This window comes from Eptatretus burgeri, chromosome 4 (genome assembly GCF_056783735.1).
Source record: "Eptatretus burgeri isolate ZD-2024b chromosome 4, Ebu_testis_v1, whole genome shotgun sequence".
Classification (NCBI taxonomy): Eukaryota; Metazoa; Chordata; class Myxini; order Myxiniformes; family Myxinidae; genus Eptatretus; species Eptatretus burgeri.
The window spans coordinates 122,551,106-122,571,283 of NC_140964.1; the positions used below are offsets into that span (position 1 = coordinate 122,551,106).

The following is a 20,178-nucleotide window of genomic DNA, read 5'->3' on the forward strand; positions in this document are numbered from 1 at the left end:
AGCACTCATTGAGGTTCAGAGACCAGATTGTTCAGAGACCAGAGTCAGATCATGGTGGGTGGTCACACCGACTAGCTATTGGTCTGGTCGCTCTGATGGTTCCCATTCCCAAGGAGTTGCTGTAGCTGTGTCCAAGAAGCTGACTCCAATGATAATTGAGGTAACACCGGTCAACGAGCGTATTATGAGATTAAGGATTCGTCACTCCTTAGGTGTCATTTCCCTGGTCTCTGTTTATGCTCCGACTGAGGCGAGTGATGTCACCGTGAAGGATGCATTCTACGCCACACTCGAGTCTGTGGTTGATCAGTGCCCCAGAAGAGATACACTTCTCGTCTTGGGGGATTTCAATGCATCGACTGGAACTGATAGGGATGGTTATGAGACGTGTGTTGGTCCCCATGGGTCAGGAACTGTGAATCTGAATAGCACGAAGTTCCTTGACTTTACAAGAAGTCATGGACTTAGGGTGGCCAGTTCATGGTTTCAGCACCCACAGGCTCATCGCTGGACTTGGTATTCCAACGCTGGCGGTGTGGCAAAGGAGATTGACTATGTCCATGTTGATGGTCGCTGGAGGATGATCCAGAACTGCAGGGTCTATCGGAGTGCTCAGTTCCTCAATACTGACCACCGGCTTGTTGAAGCAACTCTAAAGTTGCACCTTAAATCCTGGAGAATGGTACCATCCCCACCTGGGTTGGACGTTGGCAATCTCAAAGATGAGAGGGTAGCTGAGGAGTTTGCGAACAAGCTGAGTGGAGACTTGGGGGGGTCTGGGTGCTTTGGGAGACCCTGAAGAGTTGTGGAGCGCCTTCAAGACCACTGTCCTTGATGTTGCCGGTGGATGTCTTGGAACTCAACGGAGGGCGAAGAAGAATTTTGTCTCTCAAGGGACACTGGATACCATTGACCAGAGTTGCAGGGCCAGACTGAATGGCAGAGCTGATCTGTTCAGGGAGCTGAGGCGTAAAACTGTACGTGCACCAAGGGTGGACAAGGAGGCCTGTGAGGGGGGTAGACCATCACCTGTGGTCAAGTGATTCTCATCCCGCTTCCAGGGGAATTCGCGCATTTCGTTCATCCAAGCCCATCCCTTGGTGTACTGCAATTAGAGCAGAGGGTGTTGGGCTCAACAGAGGAGTCCAAAGTGAAGGCCCGCTGGGCCGGTTACTTTCAGCAGTTGCACCAGACTGATCCCCCAGCTGCCGGATTGGACATCAGGGGTGTCACAATCACTGTTGCTGACCCTCCAATCAACTGTGGTCCACCTTAGTTTGTGGAAGCAGAGGCTGCGGTAAACCGGCTGAAATGGGGTAAAGCTCCAGGGATCTGTGGCATCCATGCTGAACTTCTCAAGGCTGGTGGAAATGCTGCACTCGTGTCGTTGCATTCAGTTCTGTGCTCTGCCTGGAACACAGGCATCATCCCAACTGACTGGAAGAGGGGCCTTGTTGTCCCTCTCTGGAAAGGGAAGGGTGACCACCAAGACTGCAACAGCTACTGGGGGTGACTCTGCTCTCAGTGCCAGGCAAGGTCTTTGCTTCGATAATTCCTCATCGGGTTTGACACCATCTGCTTGAGCACCAGCGTCCAGAGCAGTCAGGCTTTACACCGAATAGGTGATTGATTCATTGACCGTATCCTTGCTCTTCGGGTCCTCACTGAATGCAGATGAGCATTTCACCAGGGGCTGCTCGCAGCTTATGTTGATCTCTGCAAAGCGTTTTATTCAGTTAATCGGGATGTTAAAGTTAATCTTGAGGATTCTTGGTCTTCGTGGGGTGCCACCAAAACTGATCAATCTGATTTATGAACTATACTCTCGTACTGAGAGTGCTGTGAGGTGTGGTGGTTCCATATCAGACTTATTTCCTGGGGGGTGGAGGAAAAAAAGGGGTAGGTGAGGGGTAGAGGTGGCATTGGCAAAGAGAGTAATATGTTATGCTTAATAACCAAACACAAATAATAATAAATAAAAAAACTCATGTCAGAACAGCTGTGCACACAATGACACAACAGACTTTGTTATGTTAACCACTGGCAGGCACATCTGGAAAAACTTTGATATTCCACTTCCAGAAAATTTGTGGAAACATTAACCAAAAGCATGGACTGAAAACATGGAAGTACCACTCACGTACGACAAAATGATCACATTGAGCGTGACCATCGAAAACAAAGCATTGCGACCAGATATCAGAATTAGGCACAAAAAAGAGAGAGAAGAAGGCTTTGCTAAGTGAGGTGATAATACCAGTGATTTTGGACAAAACAATGCAGAAATCAAGAAAATGACCAAACCAATTACCAAGACCTCAAGAATGAAGAGAAAATATCCTGGAAGCTGAAGAATGCCAAAGTTGTACCAGTGATAGTGTTACGAATCTGGCAGCAGCCATGAGCACTCAACATTCAGGTCCCCGTAGCTCAGTTATTTCGTTCAGTAAATGTGGATAGAGAGCTCCCTTTCCCATGTCTAATGGAAATTAAGTGTACGTGCGCTGCGAAGTTATTTTATAGAAAGGATTTTTACCCCAACAACAACAACCCTCTGTTCACAGCATTGTCCATGCTCTTCGTGCGCTCGCAGGCATGCGGGCATGTGCGTGGGCGGAATTCCATGCCCCAGGCGGTGTGGATTTCGCACCAAATATGGGCACGGAGCGTTTCGCTCTGACTTGGCCCAAATATGGTCACGGAGCGCTTCGTTCTGGCTTCACGCCAAATAAGGGTATGCGTCATTTCCCGCCCAATGGGCGACGCGCGGACCAAAGCCGGGGCGGTTCTTTTCAAGAAGGCGGAGCCACGACACACGGTCCACCCAATGGGAGCAGGCGACGGGGGAGCGGACACGGCCCCAAAAACGACGGAAAAAGATTGATGATTGTGTCCCTTCTGCTCGAACGCTCTTCTGTCTGGGTCTGCGGCTGATTGCATCCCGTGCATCCGAGGCGTCTCGTCTGGCGCATTACAACAAGCGGTCGACCATCTCATCATGGGAGATCACCTCGTCTCGCCTCCTCTGGGTTCGGCTGCCCTGGTCCATTCTTTGGCACCTGGTGCTCTGGGAAGGTGCGGTCGTCCAGCCGCGCAAACGCGGCCAGGTTGCCTGCCACGTTCTCTTCCCTCAGCTCGTCTTCCCTCCTGAGCTGAAGGGGCAATAAAGACCTCGAGGTCCATCTCTTTCTGGGGTATTTGTGTGTGCATGTGTGTGTCCGTGGGCCCTGTCTCTAAGTAGAATTGTTTCAGGAATTGCTTGTACATTTGATTCCCTTCTTTATTTGGATAGCTCTGCCCTTATGCACTCCCCTCGTCCCCGGATTATTGTAAATAAATTCCCCTTTTGTTGAATGTCCCAGCTCGTTCCGTCATTTCTTTTATTGGCTTAGCATGGTGCGTGTTGAGAAATAACGAGGCAGTAAATTGTTCATTTGGACCGATGGGCCTCGGTAACCATCCGCTCGGGTTACACACGGTTCAGGCACGGTAACAGCTCGTCCCGCTCGAGGTCTGTCGAGGGTGTAAATTCCCCGGTAGCTTTGCCCCGTGGGTACTGAGGTATATTGAAGGTTGGCAATTAACCCTACACCACGTGGTCGAATTATTGGCGATTCATGGTCCTGTAAGGGACCGTGCCTTTCAGACTTATCCGAGGGTCACGGCCTAAATTCCGGGTGTTCGGTGGAGACGACTCTACTACTCCACCTCGCAGTCGTGCTCGCCACCGAGACCCGGCCCCACAACAATAGTTGGAGCAACAGGAATGATGATAAAGAACCTCGCAGATATATTAAAAACCATGCCTGGGAATATTATTACGAATCAACTGCAGTTGGAATCTGTCCGGGGCTCGGCGACGATTCTGAAGAGAGTCCTCGGCACAAAACTTTGAGAACAGAAAATGGCACAGCTCGATCCATGAATCGTGACCCCTTACCCAAATAAAGGTGGATACTTTGAGCCCACCCGAGTTGGACTCCATTCCACATTCTGGAACTCGCATATGAAGATACCAATCAACAACACACACACTGAGACCTGGTAGGTCTCGGTTTCATCTCCTGAAACCCACCCACATGTGGAGATAGCAGGCAACAGTAACTTGCATGTGCACACACACACACACACACACACACACACACACACACACACACAATACTTTGAGATCTGGGAGGGCTCCATTCCACTTTCTGAAACCCCTATATGGAGACTACTTCAGCAGCACCAACACTGCACAGAGTATGGTCCCAATGTCCTCCTCCTATATGGAGATAACAACCAACACATCCACACAGACACACACACAAACACAAACACACACACACACACCCTTTTATAAGTATAGATGTATGAATGTGTATACGCATGTACTATGTATGCCCTTTCAGCCTCCATGTCTATTTTTTCCGAGACAAAGTATGAGAAAAGCAGTTACTGCTTTCTTTCAGTTTTCCAATATTTATTCACCGGGCGTTTGAAGAAGTAATTGAGATGTGAAACAAATTGAGATTTTTTTTTTAAACCGTGAAATGAATCAATCAACTCCTGAACAAACAGGGATACAACGCTGTTAATATTGACACGACACAGACATACAGGCTGTGACAGTGCAATGGCATTAACACACGGTGCACACCCATTGATATGGCGCACACACAACCTCCTCACACTCAGACACATGGCAGAGTCAAACTGAGAAAGAAAACGCCAGACCTCCGCAGCATTAAGGAGGAGATAGCCGATGATCACAAACGGAGAACGGTCAAACAAAGTCAGATGATGCGACAAAACGGAGAATAAAGATGACGCGACCAGCCTGCTTACTATCTCAAGTAACGATCCCCAGAAGGAGTGAATGAGTAACAAAGCGATCCAAGGTTCAAAAACTGATCCCGTCAACTGCAGACCAATGAGCTTACTCCCAATCATCAGCAAGGTCATGGCATCCATCATCATAGTTTATATGAAATCATTCCTTTTCTCCAACAGCCGCATCTCAGATCATCAATTCGGATTCAGACCTGGTCACTCTACCTTGGACATGCTGCTTCTGCCCTCCCAACAATGGATGGAGGCCCTCAATATCAGACGTGAGATCAGGGGTGTCTGTTTGGACATGACTCATACTTTTAATAGTCTGACATCCTGTCTGACTCTCCAAACTCTTCACTCATGCCATCAATGGCAAAAACTCGACACATGGCTGACCGACTTCCTCTGCTCACATAGCCAACGTGTGGCACTCAATGGCATCCTTTCATCTTCTCTCTCTGTCAAGGATGGAGTGCCCCAAGGCAATGATCTGGGCCCAGTCCTATTCCTGATCTTCATCAATGATATTCCTGACTCTGGAATAGGTTTATAAGTACATAATATATAAAGAATAGGCGCTCCGTCGTCACGTCGCCCTGGCCGGGCGCTCCACTCGCGCCCTGTCGTCCCATCACCGCACCCCACTCGTCTCCCAGCCGGACGCCCCGTCGCCCCGGCCGGGGCGACGGAGCGCCCGAGCGAGCTCCCACATCCCGAGCGAGCGCCCCATCATCTCGAGCGAGCGCCCAATGCTCCGCCGTCCCGGGCGAGCGCCTAGCACTCCGTCATCCAGGGCGAGCGCTTCACGCTCCCTCACCCTGACCGAGTTGTTGTGAAGTAACATCCGATTTCCGAGCCGTTTGCTGTGTCAACGTGTTTTCTAAATTGCCAAGCCAAAATTTTTTCCCACCTGTCACACACAGCTGTATGTGAAGAATTATGTTTGTGAACATATCCCTGAAGTGTCTGAAGGAATGCAACGTTGTTTTTCAGTGAAAGCTACTCAAGGTTTCTCGGTTGCATACAGCAAGTATGCATTGAAGCTCATCCTCAAGAGTGGTGACGACAGAGAAGTATCAGAGAAATATGACAATTGCAAGTCCACACAGTCAGACATTGCATCTGCTGGTGAGAGGCACACACCATAGTGTGCGGTGGAAAACCGACCGAGGAGCTCAACTCAATGTGCCGCAGAAAGTACCCCAAACTGATTGCTGTGAGTAAAGTGCAAATCCATCCACAAATGTTGCCTCCTACATTGTTCACTGCCAAATAGCACAGCCTCCGCATGCATCACCAAGTACAAACACGGAAAGCATGCTCTCTCTCAATCCTTTGGAATTGGGATGGAGGATCAGTGGCGGGATGATGGTACCCATCCAAACAAGCTGAGAAGCTGCTCCCTCATCCTGGTTGTAACTCATGCACTGTGGTTGCAACTCTGAATGCAGAACTCAATGCTGTAAGTGCTGTAAGCAAGGACTGGATTGTACTGTTGCTTTGTCTGAGTGGTGGAGCATCTGTGATAATAGTACTGTCGGTGAAGAAGACCCACAAAACCCAGACGATCATTCTGTGAAATAGATTTCCTGCCTTTTGTGCAGAGTGACTTTGGAAGGGAGATGCATCATGAGTTAGAATGTTCAAGTTCTGTTAATCCCTCCATCTATCAATCCATCTTTTGACACTTCTTTAACTTCAGCTACCCATACATTGCCGGTCCCTCCCCATGTTCGCTTTTCAAGCCCATAACTCCTCAAAATTCCTCACAATCCCTCGCTCTTTGCCCTTCAAATCTCCCCCTCCCTCCATTTCCATTCCACATTCAAAACCATCCCCCCTATCACGAGTCCACACATCATGAATCACTTGTTAATTTGATACAGTGGACCTGAATTACCCTGTTAACTTGTACAAAAGATTCTTAATCGAATGTGGAAACTTTTTTTGTGGAGTCACGGACTGCAGAGTTATCTGTGGCTGGCGGCCTCGGGACCGGAGGTCGTGTAAAGGTCCGAGGAGCTCCCTCAAGAGAACCCAGAACCTGTGTCCGTAAGAATATTTTCCAAGTGCCTGACCAGCTTGTGATTTGAACATTTTGTCAAGGTCTGAAAAGAGGGAAGAGACTGCTGCCTGCCCATCTGAAGGATGAGGGATGTCACGTCAGAGGGTGGAGTCATCAGCAACTCAAATCGATGAAGAGACAGAGAGATCATTGAGGAAGATTAGGAATAGAATGGGGTCTGCCTTTGGGCATGCCAGCCTTGACAGGGAGAAGAGATGAAAGGATTCCGTTGAGAGCCACACTTTGTCTATGAGAGCAGAAGAAATCAGCAACCCAAGAGTGGCGTTGGCCTTAGATTCAATAGGCAGAGAGTTTGGAGAGTGGGGCAGGACGCTAGACTGCATAGAAAGTTCGAGATATGTACAAAAATAAATGTCATGTCCAAACAGACACCCCTGATCTCATATTGAGGGCCTCCATCCATTGTTGGGAGAGTAGAAGCAACTTGTCCAAGGTAGAGTGACTAGGTCTGAATCCAAATTGATGATCTGAGATTAGGCTGTTGGGGGGAAAAGGAAGGATTTTATGTCACCTGTGATGACACTAGAAGAGGTGCATTCACTTGAACATTGATTACTCATCGTCTGCCAGTTTCTTATTTGGGCCGACCACATAGCAAAGTTGGCCTCAAATCCAGCCCCAGACTGCCGACTGGGCATCCTCTGTCGATCCACCTCTTTTGTTTTTTTTCTTCCACTTCTTATTTTTTTTTACAGGAATTAAGGCTCATAATGAAGCTGCAACACATGTATGAGACACAACACAGGACAGTTAGATGAGACAAACACAGCCATAGTTGGAGGGAATGCCATTACTTCCCAGGACACTCTTGTCATCAGTGGTATCACAACAATGGCGCCACATTTCTCACCGCATTCAGGGGGGCATTTCCTAAGAAGAAACTTCTTACTCCTCATGGACCCCACCCTTTGGGGAGTCGTGACTTTCAAAAAGACGCAATCCACCCGGAAGGTGCTCAGTGTGCATGTGCTGTGTTTGGGGCAACATAAAGTATGTCGTGTGTGTTTGATAAGAATTGTTATTGAAAATGACTCACAAAGCTTCGAAAAGAAGCTGGAAGTACTTGGGAATGTACCAGCGAGAAAAGGACGTGTCTCTGCAATACGAAAGAGTTGGAGAACTTTGTGAACTCGGCCAAAAAGCTCATGGGAGTTTGCAGTATGGGGAACTGCAAACTCCCGAGGACGTGGACCAGTGCAAGGCCCGAAAGTTCGTAGTCTGGAGCTTTATACCTAAACTTTCAACCATCGCTGCCAGTGAGTGGACTTTGAACCTTGCGGGATTACTTTGTGTGAACGTAGCAGGCTTGATGATTTATTTTATGGAAGTCCGCTATTGGAAAGACAATGCCGTCATGACCAACATTCAGCAAAAGGAAACAAAAAAGGGCAAATAAAAATAAAAAGGTCCCATTTCTGATGCCTCAGCTGATGCCACCAGCATATCTTATGTACAGTAATACACCTGAAACATCATAAAAAAATTCATCCATGCTTTGTAAACTATGGACACCTCCCCCCACTCCCACAGCCATAACAATGCAAACAACACATACAGAGAATTACCTTATTTAATTTATGAGTGTCCGTGACATCAAATCTGTGGAGTAACTCAAGACTTACAAGGAAGTGACGCAATTGGAAACTCATCCATAGAGTAGCATTTCCGTGAGGCCGATTTGCATGCAGGAACAGAACAATTATGGTTAGCCATTTTGAAATTGGCACTCCATCGAAATGCTGAAAATTATGGTTAAAGGCAGATTTGAATTACAGATTTTGCACTAGAGTAACAGCAGGTTAAAAAAAAACCAAGTCAATGTGAACACACACACACACACACACACACACACACACACACACACACACACACACACACACACACACACACACACACACACACACAGTTAGCATTCATATGTGCTCTTATTACAAGGATTACAAGGAAATTATGCACAGGAGGAGGCCACTCTGCCCATCATGCCTCTGCCACACCAATACCAGATTTAATAAATCCGTCAATACCGATACCTTCGTGTGCAGCCTTTTGGCTGCTTCACTGAAACCCATTTCGCCGACCTCGGATGACAGGCTGAGTTCACCCCTTGGTGTTAATTCAGCAACCAATGTGGCTTGAACTCAGGACCCTCGGATCCCAAGCCACCACCCTAACTGCTGAGCCAACACCAGGTTGTTGAAGCAGCACATATTCTCTTCAATGTTGAACATTAAGGAAGGAAGCAGCAAAGACCACGTTTAAAGTCTTTCATATGACTTTGCCGGGGTTTGAACCACTGACATCCCAGACTTGGAGCGGACACTCCAACCATTACACCACCAAGCCTGGTTTTTTTTTCCTACTACTCACTGTCTTAGAACTACTCACTGTCTGCAAAGCCTTTGTCCACAGTTTAATGGACTGTTTTTATCCTACTCTCCCTCTCTCTCTTGACATTATTAGCATTTCCCCAGCATTGCATCATTCCCACTCCATCCCCCTCTCCCCCTCTCCTCATCTCTCTCCCTCTCCCCCTCAACCGTTCGTCTGGATTTTCGTTTACGTGATAACTCAAGAAGCAAATTGTAGAATTTCATCAAACTTGGTAAAAAGGTAAAGTAAGACAGGGCAATTAAGTTAGATTAGATTTTGGGCCAGATGTGATAAAGGTCAAAGGTCAAACTGAAATTTTACTGTTTACGCCCTAACTCAAGAAATATTGGACAGAATTTCATCAAACTTGGTACAAAGGTAAAGTTAGACAGAGCAATTAAGTGATTAGATTTTGGGTCAGATGTGATAAAGGTCAAGGGTCAAAGGTCAAACTGAAATTTTACTGTTTATGCCCTAACTCAAGAAATATTGGACAGAATTTCATCAAACTTGGTACAAAGGTAAAGTTAGGCAGAGCAATTAACTGATTAGATTTTGGGCCACATATGATGAAGGTCAAGGGTCAAATATGTCAATTCTCAAGTGTTTGTGTGGGAGAGTGCGAGGCATACCCGTTGACTGCGCGCGGTCGAATTACTCTACTTCATATTGTGAAGAGATTGGAGGATAACCTTTAAAAATGAAGTGAATGAAAGGAATGAAACATTTGTGATATGTTGAATTAAAGTCACAAAACCAGTTGGTCTTGTATGCCTTCCACCTTGAACTCCTCCCTTTGCAGATGCCATTCTGCCATTTCCATCCCTCCCGTGAGTTAGGCTGTAACTGCAGGGGCAAATATCACAAAATTGAATTTTGTAAACATGCAACTCATAAATAAATAAATTAATAAATACGACATTCCAGGAGTGTCATACCCAGTTCCAGGTAGGGATTTGGGGTCCGACGTTCTCTGCAACAGTTCTTCAGTGGCAATTCAATTTCTGGCCAACAGGGAGAGTCACTGTTCTAGCTCAGCTTCAACAACCTCATGGTTGGAAATATTGACTGAATAGTACATTGTTGACCACAGATTAAGAGGAACACTGAATGTGTGTGCTTCAAATTTGTCAAACGTGTGTGTGCCCTGAATTATGAAGGGATTACACAAAGAGGGTTTATCACAATTAGCCCCAGTTTAATAGGAACATGCAAAGCACTCCCTACCCCCATTTAAAATGTAATACAATTGGGGGACAAATTAATCTTGATTGGTCCCATTTTTTAATTTAAATTCTTTACATAATCCACTATAATCATTAAAGTGTGTGTGGTGTGTGTGTGTTATCTCCATTTGCAGGTTGCAGAAGGTGTAACAGAGTCCTCCCAGGTCTCAAAGGGATCATGATTCATGATCCTGACCTCAATTTTGGTGATGGATCATGATTCAAGGATTGAGCTGTGAAGTTTTGTTTTCTCAGACATTTGGTCCCAGCGCTCTTTTGAGGTTCATCACCGAGCCCCGCCAACTTGCAATTGCAGTTCGTTTGTAGTAATATTCCCAGGGATGGTTTTTAAGATCTCTGAAACATTCTTCTCCATCATTTCCTTTGCTCCAATAATAATCACTGGTACCATTTTGGCATTCTTCATCATCCGGGATATTTTCACTTCATGTTTGAGATCCTGGTATTGGTCATTTTCTTAATTTCTGCGTTGTTTAGGCCAAAATTTCTCGGTACTGACACCAAGCTGTCAGGGTTAGCAATGCAATGCTCCTCAATCTGCAAAGGTTAGCATTCCTCAATAAGCAATGCCTTCTTTTCTTTTTGTAACTCAGTACTATATCTGGTTGCAATGCTTTGTTTTCATTGTTCACGCTCAATGGGATCATTTGGTCGTACATGAGTATCACATCTTTGTTTTAAATTATTGCTTTTGGTTCATGTTTCTGCGAGTTTTCTGGAACTGGGATATCCAGGTTTTTGCAGATGTGCCAGTGGATTACTTTGCAAACTCTGTTGTGCCTTTGAGTGTACAGCTGTTCTGATACGAGTGTGTACAGCTGTTTACATCCCAATAGGAGGTGGCTCGGGCTTTCTGGTTCTACCTTGCAGAATCTACACCTGTCCGATTGACTCAATCCTGCCATCCGTGTATAGTGTCCTTGGTCTTAAGCATTTATATAAATTATAATGATTCGTTCTCCATCGTAGTTAAGCTGACCTCGTCTTTGGCATTCCAATAAGCCTTGTTTGTCTCTACCCAACCCATAGAATTTTGTTTTGTACATCCCTGCTCTTTTGAGATTCTCCAAGTTGTCGGTGTATGTCTTGATATTTTGCTTTATACAGTATTTTTGCCTTTTTTGCAAACATTGGGGCTGTATTCATTGCTGTTTCATATGTGACATCATCTATTCACACCTGTCTTTTTTTTTGCTAGGTGGGTTAGGGATACCTTATCTGGCTTTCTGTCTTCGTGTTTTCATACAGATTGGATTCGGTGGACTGTTGAGCTTTTCACCTACTCATCCAATCCCACTGCCGTCATTCTGTGCAAACTGTTGAGCTCCATCAGGCTGCTGCCTCCTCGTCTCGGCAGGTACATTCTCGGGATGCATTGATTTCTGTAGAACATTTTGTGGATAGTGAGAAGTTTCCTTGTTTTGATATCTTGCTTCTTTATTTCTGCTTGTGGCAAGTTTATTCGTCCCCCTTCCGCTTTCACCGAAGGGGACTCTAGGTTTGCTCTCCATCTGTCTTGCCCACCTGTGGTTTTCAGAATTTTTTCCCCCCATATCCTTTAATTAATTATCATGTTCAACTGAAACTTGGTCCATAGCTTGATTATGATAAGTTACAAAACAAGTTTTAGGTTCAGGGTGGTTCAGCAATTTTTCCACAGTTATGTCCCTTTTGGACTTACAAAATATCACATCAGTAGAGGACATGTTCTCGCTCTTGTCATTCTGCAGCTACATTGGAACACTGGTACTGCGAGTCGGTTAATGGCTTTGATTTTGCTTCTCGTTGAAAGGTATGTTTTCAGGATCAGCCTCGTTCTACGCAAGTATTCTTTGGCAATTGCTTTGCGCATTTGCTTGTGACATATTTGGTGGCCCACTTCTACTTCAAAGTATTTGTATGTTGCTTCAATTTGTCATTTCTGTATTGTTGTTTCTCGGTTAATTTTTATGTTTTTTGTTGGTTTACCATGTATGAATGTGCACTCGGCACACATATCTAAACCAAATTCCATTTGAATGTCAGAGCACCATTTCACTAATTTGTTCTGCCAGTTTTTTGTCAATTGGTGTGAAGATCTTTAAATCATCCACATACAATAGAAGCGTCAGTTTTCCTGTGTCTTTGGATGTTCTTTTATTGGTGTTGTTTTTTTTTTGTTTGTTTGTATACCTTGTCGAGGCTCGTGTGAGAGCTAACACACAACGCACAGCAAGGGGGGCATGAGACAAGAGGGGCGGGAGTGGGAGGGACAAAACAGTGGGGAACAGACACATTAGGAGATCTGTGGAAGGGAGAGGGATGGGATGGGAACATGAGGAATAGAAGATGGACATTACAGGGACTTTCAGGAAGGAAAGCAGAGAATTTGAAAGAAGTGGGGTTGGGTGGATTATCGGGGGTAGAAAAGATCGAGGATTTGGATGGGGGATGATAAGAGGTGGTGGTGAACAGCTGTTTTGAAAGCCTGGAGGCAAGAATGGGAATGAATAGAGTGAGGGAGTTTATTCCAAAGGTGGGAAAAATGAGGAATGAAAGAGTGAAGGTGAGCAGTGATTCGTGATTTTGGTAGTTTTACCAGAAGGGGGTTGTTGGCGGACCTTGAGCGCCCTGTGGAAACGTGGTGGGGACAAATCGCAGAGAGAGCAGGGGGGGCAAGGCTGGAGAGGAGTCAGTAGACGACAGAAAGACCACCAACCAACCTGCGGTGATTGAGTGAGAGGCCAATGATCCGAAATGCCTTGGTTTCCACAGCGTGAAGCCGAGAAAGGTTGGAGGCAGGAGCACCAGCCCAGAGGGGAGAGCAGTACTCCATCAGGCTACGGACAAAAGCTTTGTAAGTGGTCAGGAGCTCAAGAGGGCCGAGGAAGGACTTTGCACGATGGAGGATTCCCAGTCGGCGACTGGCTTTGGAGGCGAGGTTTGAAATGTGGCTTTCCGAGGAAAGATCATGGCAGATAGTGTGACCCAGAAGCTTGAAAGAAAGGACTTCTTCCAGAGGATTGTTGAGAAAGTGGATGGGGGAGTTTTCTAAACGGTCCTTCCGAAGAGACATAGTGAGAGTGTGAGATTTGTCTGGAATGAAAGACATGTTCCACGTGTTGGACCAGTTTGTGATTTTATCCAGATCTGCAGTGAGCGAAGAAGCTGCTGCTTGCCGGTCTGAGGGATGACAGATGGTACGGCAGAGGGTGGAGTCATCAGCAAAGAGAGATAGAGGATTTTCCAGAGAGTCGGAGAGATCACTGATGAAAACCAGAAAAAGAACAGGGCCCAGAACGCTACATTGAGGAACTCCAGCCTGGACAGGAAGAGGGGATGAAAGAACTCCATTTAGGGCTACACGTTGACTGCGACAGGAGAGGAAGTCTGCGAGCCATGAGTGGAGATGGCCTTGAATACCATGGGAAGAGAGTTTGGTGAGTAGGGCAGGGTGCCAGACTGTGTCAAAAGCACGTGATATGTCCAGGGATACGGCTCTGATTTCCTCTCTGGCATTGAGGACCTCCATCCATTGATGGGAGAGCAGAAGCAGAAGAAGGGTCGAGTGACCTGGTCTGAAACCAAATTGATGATTGGAAATCAAGCCATTGGAGAAGAGGAAGGATTTCATGTCTGAAGCGATGATGGATTCCATAACCTTGCTGATGATTGGGAGAAGGCTGATTGTTCTGTAGTTGCAGGGATCGGTTTTTGCACCTTTTTATGCAGGGCAGTGATGTTAGAAGATTTCCAAGCAGATGGCAGATGACCTTGAGTAAATGAGAGGGTGAATAGAACAGAGAGAGGGTGAGCAAGAGCAGAAGAGCAGGTTTTGAGGACACGTGGGCTGATGCCGTCTGGGCTGGTTGCAGAATCGAGTCGAGGTTTGACAGCAAGCTCTCCACCTTGTCAGGAGAAAAGGATACAGAGTCCAGGGACAGTTGGGTGCGACTGGGTAAGGTGGGTAAAGAAAGTGATGGGTTTTGGACACAAGATTTAGCTGCAAACACCGAGTTTAGGAATTCAGCTTTTTCACGTGCGGTATCAGCAGTGCGGCCATTTGAGGTAAGGGAGGGATGGAGGGGGAACATACACCAGAAACAAACAGATTTCATTAGATGCCACCAGGATTTTGAGGAGGGAGAGAGGTTTGAGAGTTCAGACTTGAGATGAGAAAGATGTTGTTTTCTGGCTCTCCTGAGGGTAGATACACACTTGTTCTGAGCTTTATGGAAGGAACTGAGATTCCCCTCATTTGGGTTTTCTTTCCATGAAGCAAAGGCAAGTTGTTTCAGGACAACTGCCTCACCACAAGCTTCAGTGAACCAAGGGCGGGAGGAAGGGTTGGACCACTGAAGATGAGAGGGGATAAATCTGTGCATGAGGGAGAGCAAGTTTCTTTGTCAGAATTCCCAGGATGAGTTGATGTTGGAGAAAGTAGAGATGGGAGACCAGTCTGAAAGTTTGATGGCTGCTTGGAGACCCTGCCAGTCGGCTTGAGTGAAATGCCAGACTCGACGGCGGTGAGGTGGTTCTCTGATAACAGCCAGAGAGATGTCCACTTTGACAAGGACGTGGTCAGAAGAACTAATTGGAGCGAAGGAAGAGCAGCAGATATTGTCAGGGAAATTTGTCAAAATCAGATCCAGAAGAGATGGAGTATCATTGGTTGAGATCCGGGTCGGGAAGTTGACCGATTGAGTCAGTCCTAATGAGTCGCAGAAAGATTTTGCTGAGGTGCCATGACAGGTGAGAGAGGGACCCACACCTCGCCAACTGGCATGATGACAATTGAAGTCACCACATATGAGGAAGAGAGAGTTTGGATGAGAAGATGGAAGATGGTCCATGTTTTCGGATAGTGAGGTGCAGATGGAGTCATCACTGTTAGGTGGACGGTACAGTACACATATAAACATGAGGTGGGAGTGGAGTGGAAGCCGAAGCCAGAGGTATTCCTGGGGGTGTGAGAGCAGTGCATGGAGAGTGAAGAATAGAGTCTTTGATGAAGAGAGCAACTCCTCTACCAGGACAAGGCTCAGGTCTGTCATACCAGAGGAGGGAGTAACCAGGGAGAGGTACTTGGGAGAGAGAGGTTATGGGATATCCATGTGCTTGCCCGTTTATGAGGTTGCTCAGTGGGTCCAGAGCCAAGCAGAACAGAAGGGGCGAGTGTCTGTCTCCCTGGAAGATCTCTTGATGTATCTTCACTTCGAGAATTTCAATCTTTCCTTCAGAATACTGTAATATCAGTGTCGAACTCCAGAGTTCCATTGCTTTCTCAATCAGTTTGATTATTTGGGAGATTATCTTGTGTACTTGCATGCATTTTATCATCCATGAATGTGGGACACTATTGAAAGCTTTGTTATCATCTGTCCATGCTTTGAACAATTTGGTAATTCTCATTTTAGTTTTTGATTCTGGCCTTATTTAGTAGGATGTGATCTATTGCTTCATAGCATCCTCTCTTCCCTTCTTTTCTTCTCAGAGACCGTGTGTGTGTGTGTGTGTGTGTGTGTGTGTGTGTGTGTGTGTGTGTGTGTGTGTGTGTATGTGTGTATGTGTGTATGTGTGTATGTGTGTATGTGTGTATGTGTCTATGAGTGTGTGTGTGTGTGTGTGTGTGTGTGTGTGTGTGTGTGTGTGTGTGTGTGTGTGTGTGTGTGTGTGTGTGTGTGTGTGTGTGTCTGTCTGTCCAGAGCATATATTTTTCCCCATTTGAGCTTTGTCATCAAATTTTCAACAAACCCTTATTATGAGAATGTGGAGAAGAGTAATTAATATTGGGTCAAAAGACAAAGCCACAGCAAGTATAAATTGGCCTTTTTAGCCATTTTGGCACGTGGCAGGATGAGACAGCAGGGTTTTGTTTGAATTGCTTGTGTTTCGTTTATATCATAGAGTACAATAGCCCTCTCTAAATAAAGATGGCACACAAAAAAATATATACAGAAAAAAAAATACAAAACTGAAGTTGGAGTGTCTTCTCCAAAAAAAAGTACTTTTCAGTACTCCAGACCATGGCAAAAGCAAAAAAAAACAAAACAAAACGCAATAAACTGAGATTGGTCAAAAACAGCAAATCTTCTTCACGTTCATAATAATAATAATAATAATAATAATAATAATAATAATGATAATAATAATTAGGCGGTGCATTTCTGAGCTGCCTCTCTCAATGGCAATGACTGGTACCATCCTACACAGCTTCACTTGGTGCAGCACACTCTGCTATCGTAATTTTAATAGCTTGAAATAATTCCACAAAAACTATGCAAAACTGCATTCCTTTGTAAAGTATAATGGGAAGGCAACAGAGGGATGGGTGGGACTAAAACTGTCACTCATCCTGATGGGGGTGGGGCCACTAGACCAATTTGCTCAAGGGCAAATCAGACCAAAATGGATGTGGTTTACTGTGGAATATTATCAGGGTTGTGTCCATAAAGTACATACGACGATGAAAACATGTACTACGAAGAATGAGCATGTCTCCATGAAGTATGTACTAATAATACACATGCGTGAACTATCAGGGATGCCTCTTCATGATGTTGTACCCCTTGTGGAAGTCAGGGGCCAAATATTCCCACTCTTTCCTATTGCCCAGATTTATCAGGGAAGCACGGTTACGATCATCGCGCCAATTGGTCCCCATGAACCGGCCCATTCCGTCCACCCACTCCTCTTCCTCTCCCCTGCCCCCCTTTACCCCACATCCACGATGCGAGAAATCTCTGGGTCGCTCCTGGGAGGTCAATTGGCTGTCTCCGTGCTGCTGCCATGTTCGTGCAGGGTAGACACAGAGCAAATCGACAGCAACAACACACACACACATATTTCTATAAAGTACATACTATTTGGAATGTTAGATAGTCCATTAAGCATCACAGTTCCATTACAGTGTGAGCACATCGATAAAGTTTTGTGCCTTAACATTTGTAAAATCAGTAGTAGAACATAGTTAACAAGAGTGAGAATTGCTTTGCATCACATGACCCCTACCGGTCCCAATGAATATCCGGGAGATAAAAATTTGTTTGCGTTTAACACACACTTGAGCCGATACCAACACCAAAACGAAGAAGAAGAAACCCTCTACCCCACCGTGTTTGGGTCCATTTGGCAAAATAAGAGGAAAAGCAACTTTCATTCACCGATACTTTTTGTAAACCAGAAACCAATAAAGACAGGAAGAATAACAAACCGGAGATAAAAATTAGTTTGCTTGAACACATGCTCGAACTGACACCTACACCAAAAAGAAGAAGAAACTCTCTAACCCTCCGTATTTCGTTATTTTCTTGGCTCTGCCCATTTCATATTAAAAATAACCCAATGTATACATATGAAACAAAAACATGCGTGCGACTTGTGTGAATATATCAAACATTGTGGTTATCGACCTGGGATCATTCCAATTGCACTGGGCCATGGACTAACACCCAAGCCGAAGGCCTGAGGCCTGCCGATCTATTCTGCTTCATGCAATGGTGGCACATGATTTTATTGGGGGTGGATTCAGGCCAGCCATCTAGCCAATGGGTGTAAAGCAGTGGGGTGGAATCAGGGCAGGTGAACACTGACCCATGTATAATACGTTATATTTTCTAAGTCTACAAAGGGCATAACTCTGTGAAAAATTGCTGAAACACTGAAACTCGAACTTCTTCTGCATATTATCGTAATAAATCCATGTACCAACATGTACCAATCAGTTGAATATGTTTAAGGGTATGGGGAAAAAAGTTTGGAAAACAAAAAACAAACAAAGAAAAAACGTAGGTGGGACTCGAGTCGATGTGGAGACGGACGGACAGATGGAGAGCAAACCTACAGCCCTCCAGTGAAACTGGGAGGGGACTACTAAAGACACTCTTCTCACATACTCTTGGCAAAACATTTCAGAATGAGAAATTAGCGTCACATAAATTTCGTCACGAAATTAGCTTCAGCAAAGATTGTACTCCACTGCACTTCAAATTTCCCTTCTGTACCCATACCATTCCACCTGAAAGAGGAGTGAAGGGGGGTGGGAAGGGGGAGGGGATTGCTCATGTTTAATGCAACACAAATCTTAAGAATAAAATAAAAATATGTCTGTGCAATAACAATAAAATTCTCCAGCATGTAAACACATTTGTAAAAAAGTCGGGAAACAAGAAATAAAAACATTTTTTAAAATGTAAAAGGATGCAGGGATGTTCCTCAAAAAAGTATGTAAATAAGGTAGGGATGGTCACAATAAATTATCATGTGAAACGATCTCTACATCAATCTTTGAATAATGGCTGTCCTTGGAAAAGACAATGTTACATTGAGAACACACACACACACACACACACACACACACACACACACACACACACACACACACACACACACACACACACACACACACACACTTTTTTTTTTTTAACCATTTGAGCTTTTCTCATTAAATTTTCAACAAACCTTTAATATGAGAATATGGAGAAGACTCATAAGACTTAATTATTTTTTTTTTTTTAGCTGTTGTTTTCATCAAGTTCAGTTCAAGTATAAAGTGGATGCAGATGGACTTTGCATTTTGGGATGCTTTCTAGTTTGTTTCGTTTTACCTTGATGCACTCCTGAACCGCTGGACAGAACAACTTGAAACCTGGTGGATGTACTCAAGGTGTGCACAGGAGATTGTACAAAAAATAATAATAATAAAACAAGCAGCAATTTTTTTCATAACCCAGGGAGAGGGGGTTGGGGGGCAGTTGACCCCATTTCTCTTTGTAAATTTGCATTATATCGTGCTCGCGCCACCTGTGGGAGCGGGTCTTACAAGTCATAATAAAATACCGCATTTCTGGAGGAATTAACCGGTCCATAACGACTGGTTCTTTGCTCGCCCAGAAAATGCATCGCAAGTCCCTCCACATCAAAACTCCTTTGTTCCTTGCTTCTCCCATCTATGGACCTGCTTTAATTTCTTCAGACCTTTCTTTACCCCCTCTTCCCTCAAGCACTTCATGAAGGAAGTGCACTACTTTATGTCATTCCCTATCCTGGTTCATAATCTTTATTATCCCCATTAACCCTTTCAAACCGAACCTCGTACTTGCTGGTTTCAGCGTTTCCTTCACTCCAGTTCATTAATTCCCTCAATAATTCTGCCCAATTGTTTCCATGTTACCCCTGTATCACCTCAACCTTGGGGAGAGGAGAGAGGGAGAGAGGGAGGGAGGGAGAGAGGGAGAGAGGGAGAGAGGGAGAGAGAAAGTGAACAATATGGCTTCATTCATAAAAATGTAGTGTAATGTACAGTGCCTTCAGAAGGTATTCACACCCCTCGATTCTTGGCACTTTTTGTTGTTACGGCCTGAATTGAAAATGGATGAAATTCAAATAATTTGTCACTGATCTACACAAAATACCCGACAATGGCAAAATGAAAACATGTTTTTAGAAATGTTTACAAACTTATTGAAAATGAAACACAGAACTATCTAATCCCCCCACCCCACCTCCCCAAGTCAATAATTTGTTGGGTATGTCTGTATTAGCATTGTACATCTCGATTTGGGGATTTTCTCCCATTCTTCATCGCAGATTTACTCAAGCTCTGTCAAGTTGGATGGGCAGCATCAGTGAACAGTAATCTTCAAGTCTTTCCACAGATTCTCAATGGGATTGAAGTATGGA

The 20,178-nt window shown here is 45.1% G+C and overlaps 1 long non-coding RNA gene across 1 annotated transcript in view; it reads left to right on the forward strand.

Moving 5' to 3' along the window:
* The window catches only part of LOC147029012 (uncharacterized), a 16,178-nt gene extending 3,781 nt beyond the window's left edge, over window positions 1–12,397 (forward strand). The window contains exons 2-3 of the long non-coding RNA XR_015057803.1: window positions 11,767–11,875; window positions 12,249–12,397. This is a non-coding gene — a long non-coding RNA (uncharacterized LOC147029012). The remainder of the gene's footprint in view (window positions 1–11,766; window positions 11,876–12,248) is intronic.
* Window positions 12,398–20,178: the final 7,781 nt, after the last annotated feature.